Source organism: Pezoporus wallicus, unplaced genomic scaffold (assembly GCF_028554395.1).
Source record: "Pezoporus wallicus isolate ANWC-B61680 ecotype Strahan unplaced genomic scaffold, APGP_CSIRO_Pwel_v1 contig_6597, whole genome shotgun sequence".
Taxonomy (NCBI): Eukaryota; Metazoa; Chordata; class Aves; order Psittaciformes; family Psittacidae; genus Pezoporus; species Pezoporus wallicus.
In genome coordinates this window covers 1,565,130-1,581,514 of record NW_026635331.1, presented here as the reverse complement: position 1 = coordinate 1,581,514, position 16,385 = coordinate 1,565,130, and the positions used below count along the sequence as shown (strand labels likewise).

General features: G+C 45.5%; 1 pseudogene; it reads left to right on the top strand.

Annotated features, from left to right (window-relative positions):
* The first annotated feature begins 711 nt into the window (after positions 1-711).
* Positions 712-16,385, top strand: part of LOC130604735 (FRAS1-related extracellular matrix protein 2-like) — a 57,238-nt pseudogene continuing 41,564 nt past the window's right edge.

Sequence of the window (16,385 nt, the reverse complement as noted above, 5' to 3'; positions counted from 1 at the left end):
CGGCCTGAAGTCACCGCCGTTTAGTCAATTTCCCTCTTCGCCGTCTTGCTGTCTACACAGAGCATGAGCTGTATGCCAAGTTTGGGGTGAAGGGAGGAAACTTCTACCTGTAAGAAAAGATGAAGTATCAATAGCCCCTTATAGAGCACGAAGTTGTTGGCTTTGAAATTCTGTGTCTGCTGAATACGCTCACCCCTCTTAGAGGACACTCGTGTTTTGGGTTCTGGGCCGGGCGGCAGTTGCCGTGGCCCTTGCGGGCTCCTCCACCCAGCACCGAGACCAGCACTGTCGCTGCCCGGGAGGGCTCGGCTGAGCCTGCCCGGCTGCAGCCGGCTGCCCTGAGTGCCTTGCGCCTCCTGACCGGCGCTGTCTGCCTGTTCTACCTCTATTTTCCGTCCGTAATCTCATTGCACCCCCTCGCTGTCGCACCTCACGAGGGAGAGAAGCTGCGACCATGTTTGCACTGTGAGGGGGGCCGAGGCGGGCTTGCGGCTTTCCCGCACCACTTCAGTATGGCAGCCCGCCCCGGCCGCGGGTCGCGCGGCTTTTTCGCGGCCCCAGCCCGCTCCTCGCCTCCGCGCCTGGTGTACAGGAACATCCCGGCCCTGGGCCCCAGCCGAGGACGTGGCTCCCACCGCAGCGCTGGTGGAGGGTCCTTCTCTCAGTCCCGGGGCGGTGCCCTGCCCCCTTAGTAGCTGCAGCAGCCGTGCCATGGCTGTGGGGGACACCGCGGGTTGTGGCCTCGGCGGTGCTGCTGCTGATCGGGCTCCTGTGTGCGGGCGGCGCGGCGCGGCGCAGCCCGACACCTCTGCTGTCCTGGGCTCTAAGCGGGGGCTGCGCGTCCCTCTTGGCCGCTTTGGCTCGCTAAACGTGGCGGCGGACCTGGTGCTGCAGGTGTGGCCGGGGACTGGTGTGTTGCGGCAGCGCTGGCGAGTGGGCAGGGCCCGCGGCCTGCCGGCGCCCTGCATCCCCTGCACCTCCCCTGTGCGTTCGCCCGCGGGCAGGTCACCTACACCCACTTCAGGGACCGCAGCCCCGCCAGTACCACCTGTGTCTCCAGCTCCGCTACGACTCGCCCCGCCGGACCCTCGTCGTGCCCTTCACGCTGGAAGTGGAGATACTCTCCCAGCAGTTGTACCTGCTCAGCAGCAACCTGCCCCTGTCCCTGGAGTAGCTGCGGGGGCTCAGAGCCCCTTTTGGGCTGCAAGGTGCTGAACTTAACGTAGAGCGAACCCGGCCGGCGCTGCCGTCTCGCCCTGCTGCCTCCTGAGGCTGCTGGTTCCAGCCCCCTTCCCGCCTACGGGAGGCTGCTGGACGCCGAGGGGCGGCCTCTACCCTCCGGCCACACCGGAGACTGCTCTGCCGTGCTGCAAGCGGGGATCCACCACCAGCATATGGCGGCCACTGCCTCCCCCAGCCAGGACTGCATCTCAGCGTGGGTGTCCATGCTGCCTGCCACTGGGCCGGAGCAGCGGGAGTACTTTCAGGTGCTGTTGCAGATCCATGAAGAGACAGACAAGAAGCTACCCAAGCCCAGTTTCCTAGCGCTGCTTATGATGGAAATACACCAATTTTGCATTCACAGCCCTCACCCTGGGCGTGTTGGCTGCTGAGGACCTGGAGACCTCCCCACACTCCCTGATCTTCAGCTTCAGCTCTTCCTGGCGCAGTGACCCATGGCAGCAAGACATCCTGCTCAGCACCCATGACCCCAGCAGCCTTCTTGTTGCCTTCTTGAAGCAGGAGATGAAGGAGCTCAAAATTGCCTACCAGCCCCCTACCCTGGATTCAGAAAAGGAGCAGCTTTTCTAGGTGGAAATGGAAGTGCTAGACCCTGACTGCCTCCTCAGAGCCTTTTGCTTTCATGATCCTGGTAAAGCCTATGAACACATTGGCCCCTGTGGCCACTTTCAGTTGTGTGGCTGGCCTACAGTTGATGCTCTTTGAGGGCCAGTCACAGCCCTGATGTGGCAACAACTTAAGAGATCAGTGATGAGGACAGTCTGAAAGAGGTGAAGGCTTGGGTCATGTGGGGCCTGCGACAGGGGAAGCTCAAGGTACTGGGTGTACTGCCCAGCTACAAGTACTTCACTGCTGTAAAGCCAGCAGCAGGGCAGGTGATTTACCAGCACGATGGCAGTGAGCACAGCTACAGTGACAACATTGTTTTCCGCATGGCAGATAAGCAGCACCACATTGAATTTCTGTACCATATGAGACCAAAGAAAGCAGAGCAGGGTCAGAAAGTGACTCCACTTCCCCCTCCTGGCACTTTGTGAAGAACATCTGTATGAGAGGGTGGTGAGTGAGTGGCTGCAGCAGGGACATGGCTGAGAGTGGAGTGAAATGCTAGGATAGGCTGGTTAAGTCCATTTTGCTCTTACTTATACAGAAGACATTCCCCATGGCTGGCACTTCATATCCTTTGCAACTTTACAGCTGGAAAGAGCTTCCCTCTTAGAAGCCAGTAGAGTAACTGGGAAACAAAGCTATGACAGGCTGAAAATGGCTTTTGGTTTGTGCTTCTGCTGGTTATGCTGAAAGAAGGTTGAACACTGGCCAGCTGAGAGGGATGGAAAAAACAAGGTAGATTTCACAAGCCAATTATTTTCCAGCTCTTTTTGAAGTGGTATGCAACCAATGTAATTAAAATCAAATGAGGCTATTAATTTAAGATTGGAGATGTATTCTTTGTCTATTTTTGTTTACATTTCACTTAGCACACAGGAGAAGGTGCTGTGAACTGCTACCTGTTTTTCTTACAGAGTTCTTATTTTGCTTTCACTTAATATACAAGTCTTTGTGGCATGACTAAGTGCAGTAATATAATAGAGATGAGAAATAATGGGGAAAAGGAATGACATGACTAAACAGATGGGAATTCTTATTCCCTATATACCCAGGGATACAAAGGGAGTCAGTTACTAGATGTTTTCATTAACAGCACTTCCAGTCTCTGCTAAATGGAGTGATACTTTCAGCTAGATTACTTGATCATCTGTCTGTTCCAGACATCAACACAGTAAGGAAAGCTGTGGCAGTAAATGTGTGCAGCTATGCTTGTAACCAAAGTATGTACTGACTGAAGGGTTGTTGTATAATGATGTGACTGGCACAACTGCAGGAAGAGTACATGGCTACAGGAAGGTGTGCTGAGCGAGTAACATCTGGAAAATCATTTAAAACTTGCTTGGTGTGGGAAAGAAGGTTGAAAAGTCAATGCTGTCATTACTACTATAGCACAAGGAAATGCTTTAAAAATTTCTATTTTGATTAGTCGTTTGATAGCTTTGGTGCTTAGAAATACATTCAGCATTCTCTCAGGGACGTTTACCTCCCAGGGGAGTGCTTGAAATAAAGCACAACTGTAATAGCTGTTGTACAGCCTGGACAAAGTACCTAAAGGCCAGCAGAGCATGTACACTGCTTTAGTACATTTTGCAACTGCTTCACCAACACTCAAGAAAGAGCCTGCTATTTTCTATGGGTTTATGTTCTAGCTTCTGAAGTCCTCTTAAAAGCATTAATTTCGTGCCAGTATGTGCAAAAGAAGCTCTGAGCAATAAAATAAATGTATGTATGTGTGTATAAAATGCGTGGAGAAAATGCATGCGTTTTTCTCTCTCTTCACTGGCCTTGCAGTAACACAATCAGGTTCTTCCAGACAGAATTTTCAGCCTTTAACAGGAGAGTATGCCTCTTGGATAATAGCATTTTGTCAAACCTGAGGGCAGGAAATATTCCTGTAGGTTCCTTCCCGGATAACTACTTGTTCTGCTGTTTGAGAGCACTGCTGGGAAACCTTTATCAGTGATGTGTGAGAAAGGATGGGTGGCAGCTTTCAGAAAAGTTAATCCATATAACTTGAGGAAATTCTTCCCATTCCTTCAATTAAACTGAAGATTTGGGCAGAAGTAATAAAATTTTAACCTACTGATTATGGTTCATGTTGACAGCTCTGATTTATGAGTGTTCAGTGTGTTGAGCCTGCAGTTCATTTCACAGAATGAATGTTGGTACAAATTGAATGCAAAGTAAGTAAAGTTCAGCTGGTTTTAATGATTTTTCCTTTGATGAGCTTACAGATAGCATAATGTTAAGTTTCTTCAAAGACTTGTAATGGAGCAATGCAGTAAACTTGGAGTGGTTATTTTTGACTTTAGCGTGTTTGATTTCAGAAGCATTTGTTATTTTTCTGTGGTGATTTTTGTGCAAAAATCAGCCTAGCTAGACTTGGTTTGTCCAGTGCCTCTCCACCTGGTTTATGTTCTGTGATACTTTGTGTAAGTAACTCTTATTTACCTGTAGAGTTCACCTTTTTTATTTTGTAGTCTTTTAGTACACCTAACTTCTTGACATTGCTGTCATTGGTGCCCGTTAGACCTGGTTTTCAGTTACTGCTGCCAAAAGAATGAGAGCTTGCTGGTAGTGAAAGCTACAATGTTTTGCTGATGTGAACTCTGTGGGACCACTTCAGGTTTCTTTCAAATCTTGCGTGGAATGCAATTTTAGAGGTTAGATTATACCTTTGGATAAATGAATCCTACTGAAATACACTTAGAAGTATTTGCTTTCCATAAAATATTAAAGGAAATATTGTATTATGAACTTCTAGCTACTAAAAAATATCTCTGAGAATTTTTTTCTGAAAGAAAAATTTAGAGTATGATCTAAAGTGTGAATTTGTTCTGTGCATTTTGCTTGATGTGGTCCCAGGTCCATGGAGGGAACATCTGACCCTGCTAAAGTTAGTGGGAACTTTGCTATTCTAGTTGGCCTGGGATTTCACTCAGAGGCTTTCTCACCTGTATTTGATTGGTGCTACTGCAAAAAAGTTGTATGGGGGAGTGTGGTTGGGTGAAAATCCTAAGGGAAACCTAGCAGTTTTCTGGTAGTATGTGAATTTTCCATCTTTTTTCTTGGCTTTTACTTTCCAAAGACTTAGACTGTTCAGCCAGTCTTAGACTATGTTGATCAGAGGCTGATATAAGGAGCTTCAGTGTTTTATTTTTAAGCTTATTAATGTTTTTCCAGGCGAGGAGTATAGCTCCTTAGTTCTGCATAACCTCCCAGGGTTTTACTTGAAGTTGGAACCTAAGAAGGTAAAAGAATCTCTTTGTAATTCCATGAGCAGCAGTTATCACAGATTCTAATACAATATTAAAGTAAAACACATGCTTAGAAAATCTAGAAACATTAAGGTATCTGGATACTTAAGAATAACGCTTTTTGTTAAGGCACAATGTACAAGTGAAAAATTAGTCTCTCGGTAGAATTAAATGGTGTTTTGTTGTTTCCTTTTGTAAGACAAATTGAAATATTGCAATTCCAGCAGCTTGTTAGCAAGCCTTGGTTTGAATTTGATTACCTAAACTGGCAGCATGTAGCTACTGGCCAAGCTTACTATCTGGTGAGGTTTGTGTGTGTTAATGACTGTTTATCTAACACAACTGTTTACTTTCACATGAAGGTACTATTTCCTGTAATTTTACAAATCAACGTAGCGTTACCATACACAAGTCAATGTATCATCCTCTTGCTAAACAATTCTCCTTTTCAGTAGTCAGGTTTTGTGTATCTATCTCCTCACATCCACAACTCTGAAAATAGTTTTGCAGAACTTGCAAAAGCTGCTGCGGTGGTACAATTTCACCACTTCTGGACCAAAACAAAACAAACACACTTCTTTGATAGGACTGACAAATTTGGCAGTTCCTACAGAAAATTGAACTTGTCTGTTTTATTCTTTTCATTGGTTGGTTGGTTCACTGCTTGCAATAGAAGGGTTCACCAAGAATGATAAAAGCCACAAAGCAAAATCTTCCTTTTCTTCTAAATTATTAAATTCAGTGCCTTGCCTGCCACAAGGCATAATTTTTCTTAGTTCTCTTATTTGTACTACAAGGCTTTTTCTATGTCCTTTTGGCCATAGGACAAAATTTGAAAGAACATGAGAAAGTGCAGGTGTGAGAAAGAAGGAAAATTATATGAAAGGAGTCTGTGGGATGCATGTCTCATGCAATTTGCTCATGAGCACAGATTAGAATTTCTTCATGTCTCAATCTGTTTACATCTTCATTTGACAATTTTAGCCTGAGAGATTTAAAAGATAACAGTAAGAGACATTTAGGAACTTCTAAGACCTACTCTTGAAATTAACTTATCTTCAAACCATCTTTTTTTTTTTAAATCATTTCCCTTTGATTTCCATTACCAGTGAGTTATAATGTTCCATAGATATTTTAACTATAATAGAACAGAATTATTTTTGTTTTATTTAAATGTGGGTAAACAGGCATGCACGTTTTAGTCTCTTGATGTATTCAACCCATTGTTATGAGATACGTAAAACGTATCAGGAAGGTTTTTGTATAGCAGGCACTTGTCATATTTGTCATTGCTTCAAAATGGCAACAGAAGTTGAATAGAGACTAAAGCAAAACACAGTTATGTCAGTCAGTCAGTTGTGTTGTGAATGTGTGGCAGCAGGTAAGTTCTTCCTGAATGCCATCGTAAGGTTTGGTTTTAGGAGGGCTGGTGTAGGTCAGCTTCTTGGACAACAGATAAAGTTAGCTTCCTGTTGTCTGCTTACCTGGCATTTTTGGTAATACTGGATTTCAGTTCCCCAAATACAGAGAAAATATTTCTCAAATCTGTCACTGAAGTAGAATTGTTTTCCAGACCAGGACATACTTAATTAAAAGATGCTGTTTGCTAGTGCTGCTGAAAATGATGACTTGATGGTCCTTTATGTTTTTCCTGAAGACCTGATATGCCTTGGGCCGTCTTCCATCCTCTGAGTGTTTCAAATATCAGATTTATTTTTTTTTCTTCTACATATTTTTCTGCAATTCCTTTTTGTCTCATTCCTTTTTTTTTCCTTTGTTACGTATCAGTAAGCTCAATGTACTGTCTCTGTGTTCAGGGTTCATGTGGGCCTGTGTCGTGATTTAAACCCAGCCGGCAACCCAGAATGACACAGCCACTCGCTCACTCCTCCCTCCTTCCTCTCCTCGCTCCTGGAGGGATGGGGAGAAGAATCGAAAGAATGTAACTCCCATGGGTTAAGAAAAGCCCAGTAACTAAGGTATAACACAAACCACTGCTGCTACCACCAATAATAATAATGATAAGGGAAGTAACAAGGGAAGAGAATACAATCGCTCACTACCTGCCAACAAATATCCAGCCTGACCCAAGCAGTGATCTTGCGCTTTCGGGTAACTGCCCTCAGTTTATATACTGGGCATGACATGCTGTGGTATGGAATACCTCTTTGGCTAGTTTGGGTCCGGTGTCCTGTCTCTGCTTCCTCCTGGCTTCCCCTCCTCTCTGGCAGAGGGTGAGACTCACAAAGTCCTTGGTCAGAGTAAACATTACTGAGCAGCAACTAAAAACATTGGTGTTATCAGTGCTGTTCCCAGGCTGAAAGTCAAAACCAGAGCACTGAATCAGCTACTAAGAAGGAGAAAAATGACTGCTATTGCTGAACCCAGGACAGCCTGTGATTTATCTAATGCCTTGGACAGCATAAGTAGGTAATTTTTTTTAAAGTATTATTAAAAGGAAAATATTTCTGTTCCATAAGTGTTGTCAGTGATGGGAATTTTAATCATGAGGATTAAATGTGCTTTTAAAATGGTATGGAATGGCTCCTAGTGTAATGTCTTATAATTAGAGGGGCAGAGATTCTCCTGTAATTCCCTTAACATCTGGTGAATCATATGAACACATAGATGGGCAATTAGGGATTGAAGCGTGGTTTCAAGTCTGAATCTAGAAGGTTTTCATAAAAAACAGTGATAGTATCATGGTTTAAACACAGCCATGCAGTCTCTCTCTCCACCCCACCCCCCCACCCCCACCCCCCCCTTGCCCTCCCCCTCCTGGAGGGATGGGGAGGAGAATCAAAAGAATGCAACTCCCACGGGTTGAGATAAGAACAGTTTAGTAACTAAGATATAACACAAATCACTACTGTTACCACCAATAATAACAATGATAAAGGAAACAACAAGGGAAGAGAATACAACACCTCACCACCCACAGACCGATAACTCGCCCCACACCGCAGTGAACTAGCCCTTCCGCATAACTCTCAGTCTGGGCATGACGTGCTGTGGTATGGAATACCTCTTTGGTCAGTTGGGGTCAGGTGTCCTGTCTCTGCTTCCTCCTGGCTTCCTCTCCTCCCTGGCAGAGGATGAGACTCACAAAGTCCTTGTTCAGATTAAACATCGTTATCAGCTCTGTTCCCAGACCGAAAGTCAAAACCAGAGCACTGCACCAGCTACTGAGAAGGAGAAAAATGACTGCTCCTGCTGAACCCAGGACAGATACTTAACTTAAAAATGTATTTTTATGTGGCTTTTCTATTGATAATCACATTTGCATCAGTGATACATTCAGGAAAGTGTGGTTATTCCTTTCTCTGTTGCTATCCAGAAGTTAGGGGAATAAAGGAATGTATAAAGCTGTCCATATAACATGCCTGTCTCAAACAATACAAATTTATTTGTTCTGTTCATCATGCATCTCCCATAGTACTCAGAATGTTTTTAGGATGCTATGGGATTCAGTTTCAGATGTTTGGAACTCAGGCCAAATTACGCAAAATGTAAACTGAAATAGCAACAAGTTGCAAACTTGTTAACTGGTTTCACCTAAAATTCTTGTATGTTCATTGACAGTATCAGCCCAGAGCTTTTCAGTATTAACCTCTTTGATATGAGTCTAATATTTTCCATTTGTTTCAGCCTATTATCAGTTCTTGTAAGTCAGCTATTCTGAAACACTACAAAATGCATTTCAGTGTTGTTATTCATCTGTGAAAAATTAAGTGAAGGTACTTTAATAGACAGAATATGCAGACCAGACGTTGCTCCAAAGCAGTGTCTTCCAAAGGAGGTTATAAGCAGGTTGTGTCCCAGGAGGCAGGTCTCTGAGTCTTCAGAACTCATGAGGGGTACAGCTGCTGCATTGATAGCACTCATCTTGATGAAGTGGTCCTGGATTCTTCCTTGTTAGCTTCAACTTCTGTGTAGACCAGGGGAAGAGCCATTGTGCTTTTCCCAAGACAGGGAAAACTGCCTTGCCCTGTCTGGCTAATAATTGTAAGATGGGGATGAAGAGTACAGGATTTTCTACTTCCAGTGCTGTGACCAGGAAAATACTTTTTAAGGTATTTGTCTTCTCACATATCATTTAAATTTAACTGTCCCAGTGAAAAGAGCAAACTTTCCAAGGTCAGCCATGTTCCTGTCCGTTGTTCTAGTTTGTGCCCTTCTTATCCAGTGTGTATTTTGCCTTGTTATGCAGGAAATGGCTCTACAGGTCAGCAACAATCACTTAGCCTTATCTAGGGAAGAAATATCTCTGAAGTTAGAAAGCTACTTTTCCTGATGTTGTTCCTGTTGTGGGCAGCGACTGACCTGTCGCTGCCCACCGGGCACAGGGAGGAACAGGCAGGTCGTGTTGCTGGTGTCCCAGACTGCGCACCAATATGGTTGCTTCCAGAAAGAGAGCTTGCAGTAAGGTGACTACAGCAACTCAGACAGAGACCCCGTCCCAGACCGTGGCTGTTCAGGTCTCTGGGTGCAGGGAGTGCCAGAGCCTGCTGCTGCCGGGGGAGGGAGGACAGCATTCCACCTGTGTGAGGTGTGAGCAGGTAGAAGATCTGCTTAGCCTGGTGGCAAGACTTAAGGAGGAGGTTGAGACACTGAGGACCATCAGGGAGTGTGAAAGGGAGATCGACTGGTGGAGTAACTCCCTGGCGGGCCAGTCGAAACGGTTCCAGGGAGATACCCCCCAAAAGGGGAAGGACCCCCTGCCTTCTCACACAGAGGGGGATGGCCTGAGGCAGCCCCTGCCCTGTAGCTGTTGCGCAGAGGTAGGGGACCAAAAAGACGACGAGGGTTGGAAGCGAGTTCCGGGTCGACGTCGTGGGAAACCCTCCCCCCTTCCTGCCCTGCTTCCCCAGGTGTCCCTCCATAATAGGTTCGAGGCCCTGGATCTTGAAGGAGAGGTAGGTGAGAATGTGGGGCAAGGCCAGCCCACAAGGCCACATAGGAAAAGGGAGTCGACTTTGCACCTCAAGACTGCCTCTGTTAAGAAAGAAAGAAGGGTCATTGTAGTAGGGGATTCCCTTCTGAGAGGAACAGAGGGCCCGATATGCAGAGTTGACCCTCATCATAGGGAAGTGTGTAGTCTGCCTGGAGCCCGGATCAGGGATATCACCAGGGCGCTCCCCAACCTGGTGCACCCGACAGACTATTACCCGCTGCTGGTCTTCCAGACAGGTGGGGAGGAAGCTGCTTCCCGCAATCTGAGGGGGATGAAGAAAGACTACAGGGCCTTGGGGCGGATGGTGAAAGAGTCTGGGGCTCAAGTGATCTTCTCCTCTCTCCTTCCATCTTCCACTGATGATGTGGGAAGGAATGGGAAGATTCAGTTCATGAACAATTGGCTTCGAGACTGGTGCTACAGGCAGGGCTTTGGATTCTTTGATAACGGCTGGTTTTATAGGGCACCAGTCTGGACAATGACAAGTGAGAAAGGTTTGTCTCACAGAGGGAAAAGGATGCTGGGGCACGAATTAGCAGGGCTCATTTGGAGAGCTTTAAACTAGATTCGAAGGGGGATGGGGTTGTAGCTGGGCTTGCCCCAGTGGGGCAGCGCTCCAGAATTAATGAAGACTGGGAGGCCTCCTACAATCCTAGGGTGAAATCGGTGTGCTCAGCTCGCTCCCTGAAATGCCTGTACACCAATGCGCGCAGCATGGGAAATAAGCAGGAGGAGTTGGAAACCTGTGTTAAGTCAGGAGATTATGATCTGGTGGCAATTACAGAGACGTGGTGGGACAGCTCACATGACTGGAATATAGTCATGGAAGGCTATGTCCTTTTCAGGAAAGACAGGCCAGCCAGGCGGGGTGGTGGGGTTGCTCTTTATGTGCGGGAGGAACTACAGTGCACCGAGTTCTGTCCAGGGACAGATGATGAGCAAGTTGAGAGTCTGTGGGTGAGAATTAAGGGGCAGGCTGGCAGGGGGATACTGTTGTAGGTGTCTGTTACAGACCACCGGATCAGGGTGAGGAAGTTGACGAGGCCTTCTACAGGCAGCTGAGAGCGGCCTCACAGTCACAGGCCGTGGTCGTCGTGGGGGATTTTAACTTCCCTGATGTTTGCTGGAAGGACCACTCGGCAACCCAGCCGCAGTCCAGGAGGTTCCTCCAGTGTATGGATGATAACTTCCTCCTGCAAATGGTGGATGAGCCGACCAGGAGAGGAGCGCTGCTGGATCTCATCCTCACTAACAAGGAGGATCTGGTTGAAGCAGTAAGGGTTGAGGGCTGCCTTGGTTGCAGCGACCACGAGATGGTGGAGTTCAGGATCTTGTGTGGCAGGACTAGTAGAATACCAAGTAGAATTGCAACCCTGGACTTTAGCAGGGCAAACTTTGGCCTTTTCAAGCAATTGCTAGGGGAAATCCCATGGGCAGGGCTGCTTGAAGGTAAAGGGGCCCAAGATAGTTGGTTGACATTCAAGGACTACTTTTTCCGTGCTCAAGATCGGAGCATCCCGACACGTAGGAAGTCAAGGAAGAGGGCCAAGAGACCTGCGTGGCTAAATAGGGAATTGCTGGGTATGCTCAAGTGGAAGAGGAGAGTTTACAGGTCATGGAAGGAGGGGCTGGCCACTTGGGAGGAATATAAGGCTGCTGCTAGAGGATGTAGGAAGGCAGCTAGGAGGACTAAGGCATCCTTAGAATTAAACCTGGCAAGAAGGGTCAAGGACAGCAAAAAGAGCTTTTTTAAATACATGGCAGACAAAACTAACACCAGAGGCAATGTAGGCCCACTGATGAACAGGATGGGTGCCCTGGTGACAGAAGATAAAGAGATGGCAGAGTTACTGAATGCCTTCTTTGTCTCTGTCTACTCTGCTGCGGGCAGTCCTGAAGAGCCCTGTACCCCTGAGACCTTAGATAAAGTCAGGTCGACGGAGCGGTTTGCCTTAGTCGATGAGGAATGGGTTAGAGACCAGTTGAGCAATCTGGACATCCATAAATCCATGGGTCCAGATGGGATGCACCCGCGAGTGCTGAGGGAACTGGCGGAAGTCATTGCTAGACCACTCTCCATCATCTTTACCAAGTCTTGGGAAACGGGAGAGGTGCCTGAGGACTGGAGGAAAGCAAATGTCACTCCAGTCTTCAAAAAGGGCAAGAAGGAGGACCCGGGTAACTATAGGCCGGTCAGCCTCACCTCCATCCCTGGGAAAGTGATGGAACACCTTATCCTTGGTACCATCTTAAGGCATATCAAGGATAAGAAGGTTATGAGGGGCAGTCAACATGGCTTCACCAGGGGGAAATCATGTTTGACCAATCTCTTAGCCTTTTATGAGGAAATAACACGGTGGATGGATGATGGCAGAGCAGTGGATGTGGTCTAGACTGCGAACTGGCTGAAGGAGAGAAGCCAGAGAGTTGTAGTCTATGGGGCTGAGTCTAGTTGGAGGCCTGTAACTAGTGGAGTGCCTCAAGGGTCAGTACTGGGACCGGTATTATTTAATATATTCATCAATGATTTAGATGAGGGAATTGAGTGTACTATCAGCAAGTTTGCTGATGACACTAAGCTGGGAGGAGTGGCTGATACGCCAGAAGGCTGTGCTGCCATCCAGCGAGACCTGGATAGGCTGGAGAGTTGGGCAGGGAGTAACTTGATGAAATATAACAAGGGAAAGTGTAGAGTCCTGCATCTGGGCAGGAACAACCCCAGGTTCCAGTATAGGTTGGGGAATGACCTGTTAGAGAGCAGTGTAGGGGAGAGGGACCTGGGGGTCCTAGTGGACGACAGGATGACCATGAGCCAACACTGTGCCCTTGTGGCTAAGAAGGCCAATGGCATCCTGGGGTGTATTAGAAGGGCGGTGGTTAGTAGGTCGAGAGAGGTCCTCCTTCCCCTCTACTCTGCCCTGGTGAGACCGCATCTGGAGTATTGTGTCCAGTTCTGGGCCCCTCAGTTCAAGAAGGACAGGGAGCTGCTGGAGAGAGTCCAGCGCAGGGCAACTAAGATGATTAAGGGAGTGGAGCATCTCCCTTATGAGGAAAGACTGAGGGAGCTGGGTCTCTATAGTTTGGAGAAGAGGAGACTGAGGGGTGACCTTATCAGTGTCTATAAATATATAAAGGGGGAGTGTCACGAGGACGGAGCCAGGCTCTACTCAGTGGCAAACAATGATAGGACAAGGGGTAATGGGTACAAACTGGAACACAAGAGGTTCCACTTAAACTTGAGAAGAAACTTCTTCTCAGTGAGGGTGACGGAACACTGGAACAGGCTGCCCAGGGAGGTTGTGGAGTCTCCTTCCCTGGAGACATTCAAAACCCGCCTGGACGCATTCCTGTGTAACATTATCTAGGTGTTCCTGCTCCGGCAGGGGGATTGGACTAGATGATCTTTCGAGGTCCCTTCCAATCTCTAACATACTGTGATACTGTGATACTGTGTGATACTGTAGAGGTGTATGACATTTCCTTGTGATTGCAGATAAGAAATGAAAAATATAATCTTACCATTCCCAGGCACGTAAAGGTATTGTGTCCGTTGTTCAGCCTCTACCTAGTAGGGCACTTTAAAAAGCCTTCTCTAATGACTGTCTGTAGCATCAACTGTGTTGCCCAGATTTGACATATTGATATAATTTGGGAGATTATGAAGACTTCCCACAATAACCATCATGCTTATGAACTGTGCAGATTCAAACTATGGATCAGCTGGCTGCCTCTTGCTGGAACACTTTAAAGTAACATAAAATCTCTTGCACTGATCCCTGACTCACAACATATCCAAGGTCTCACTGCGCAGGCTCTATTTCTTCAGGGACCTAAAATGCCAGACATATTAAAGTACGTTGCAAAAGAGTATTGATTCAAAGGAGGAACTGAATTTATGATTAAAGATGATTGCATTATGAGTGGGTACTTTTACCTCATGTTAGCACACATTAAAAGTTACCTTTTGGAAAATACAGAAGCTTTCTGGTTTTAATGAAAGCTTTGTACTTCTGAGTTACGATTAGATAATAAGATAATTGCGTCCTTTGTGCATTGAGCATATATGGTGTCAGTCATGATCTTATTTTTGTACAGAGAATGATAAACTTGGTAATATATTTTTCCTGTTTAATTTCACTGTTACAAAATGTAATGCATTTTGTCACTGACCATGTAACAGCATAACTGAAATTATATTTTGTTCAGGATAGAGTATGCAGGAGTATCAGATAGAATGAATGCATCCATCGGTCATTCCTCCTGCTTTCTCCTTAAGCAGCCAGAGAGATTCAGAGAATTGCTGTTCTCTGATACAGGGATTGCATTTGTAACTGTGCAAAGAATACCATTTGAAGAGCAAACACACAAGCAGACCTATCATGTATATCCACTCAGATCTATGTATGTATCCATCTACATCACTTTGATCTTGTCCTAGCATACTGAACAAATTAAGCTTCTTCATGTAATCAGGCAGTCCAGGCAATAGTAGCCTTTCTCAAAATCAGCCATATGGTTCACTTGAAAGAATTGTAGTTTTCTTTCAGTCCAGGTAGTAATTTTTGAATTCTTATATTCTGTAAGATTACAGTGCATAGTTCATCATAGTTGTCATGACTGGAACATATCACTATACCTTTTATTAAATTTGGTCAATGTGAGGCATCAGAAAACTTTACTGATGTTTTTATATGCTAGCACAGTTATAGGCAGTGACTGAGCTGTTGCAAAGGAGATAGCTGATAGCCCTTACTCTAGTCTGTCACTGACAGGTTAGAGATTCCTTTTGGATTCAGTTCCTTAGCAAAAAGGTTAGGGGATAATTTAAGATCAGATCCAAAGATTTTTTTTCTGCCAAGTGATGTGGTTTCTAGGACAGAAGTTTACAGAGTATTCTTTAAAAAGCCCAAATGTGCTACCCGTTAATCTATCTGCAGTTACTTAATTAGGTTGTGATCTTTTCCACAGATTCAAGGATTAGCATGAAGTAAATATTTGCCAAATCAGTAGATCTGTAGGTAGAAGACATCCTTCTTCTCCTTTGTGTATCACACTCAATAACTCAGCCATCAATTTTTCTTCAGTTGACTTGTGCGGTTTCGCTCTTAGATTTTCAGCAGTTAGCTCCTAATTTCAACTTGCTCCATGACTAAATAGCATTGGCATCACTCATTTTCCATGTCATAAATTGCTACCAAGCTTTCTTTAGTGTAATATAGTGTATAATGATGCAGTTTTTACCAAGGACCGCTTACCTTCATGAGCTCTTTGAGTAGAAGTGAGTGAGATCATATTCAGAACCTTTCATTTCTGTTTTGGGTACCTGCTTCACATTCCTTTATGCAGGCTTGCCTAGAGAATGTCCCAGACAAGTGTGATAACATGAGCTACTGCTTCTCTTTATGGTCTGCAAAATCTAAGTATAAAAAAAATTATCCTTCTCTTTAGACACAAGAAGCACACTCCTTCAGGCACTCTCTTTAGAGGACAGGGTGTTGGGCAAGCAGCCTTAATGTGTGAAGTAACCGAGACTGTCATGAAGTTACAGGGTCAGAAAGTCAAGCAAAAGGGGTGCAGAGGTACTCATCACTTCTTGTAATGCTGATCCTTGTTAGATTTCTGTTAGATTGCTGGAGAGGCTCCAGGTCATTATGTTGTTGCAGAACTTAAGCCAATGTCAAGTGGCTGGATGATTCAGGAAACACTTTTGTCATCAGCCATCCTCACCTACTAGTCTTACTATGGCTCTGCAAAATAGCCATGTGGCAATGAGCTGTAAGGCTGAGCAGACATTTCATCAGAGGGTAAAAGGGAAGGCTCTGAAGCATGAAAGGAACATATTTCTGTGGTGCCTCTTGGCATCTCTCCAGAATTTAGACAGGTGTCTGTGGAGCCTGGCAATCAGTCTTTCTATTTCTGTTTATGGTCTGTTACTTCCTGTATTAATTTCCCTTGGTTTCACTGTGCTGCCACCCATAAAGCATGTCTATCGTACTGCCTTTTCAAAAGCTTAAAGTAGAGTCTGTAAGGCACTTATATTCTCACGATAAAAGGATCATGGTTAAAAATCGTATGCTGTATATTGTTCTTGTGATATTTTAGCTATTTGGCAAACCATTTGTATAGGTAATCAGACATGACAGCTTGCAAACAGATTGATAGCTGTTTGAAAAAACCAATGCTGAGGAAATAAGATCAGACGCATTAGGTTGGATTAGGACCAGACTAGGCAGGCCATAAGTGTATGCAAGTTGATTATTCGGTAAGGAAATTTCTAATGAAGAACTTGTCACAGAAGTTTTGCTAGTTTATCAGCTTCAATG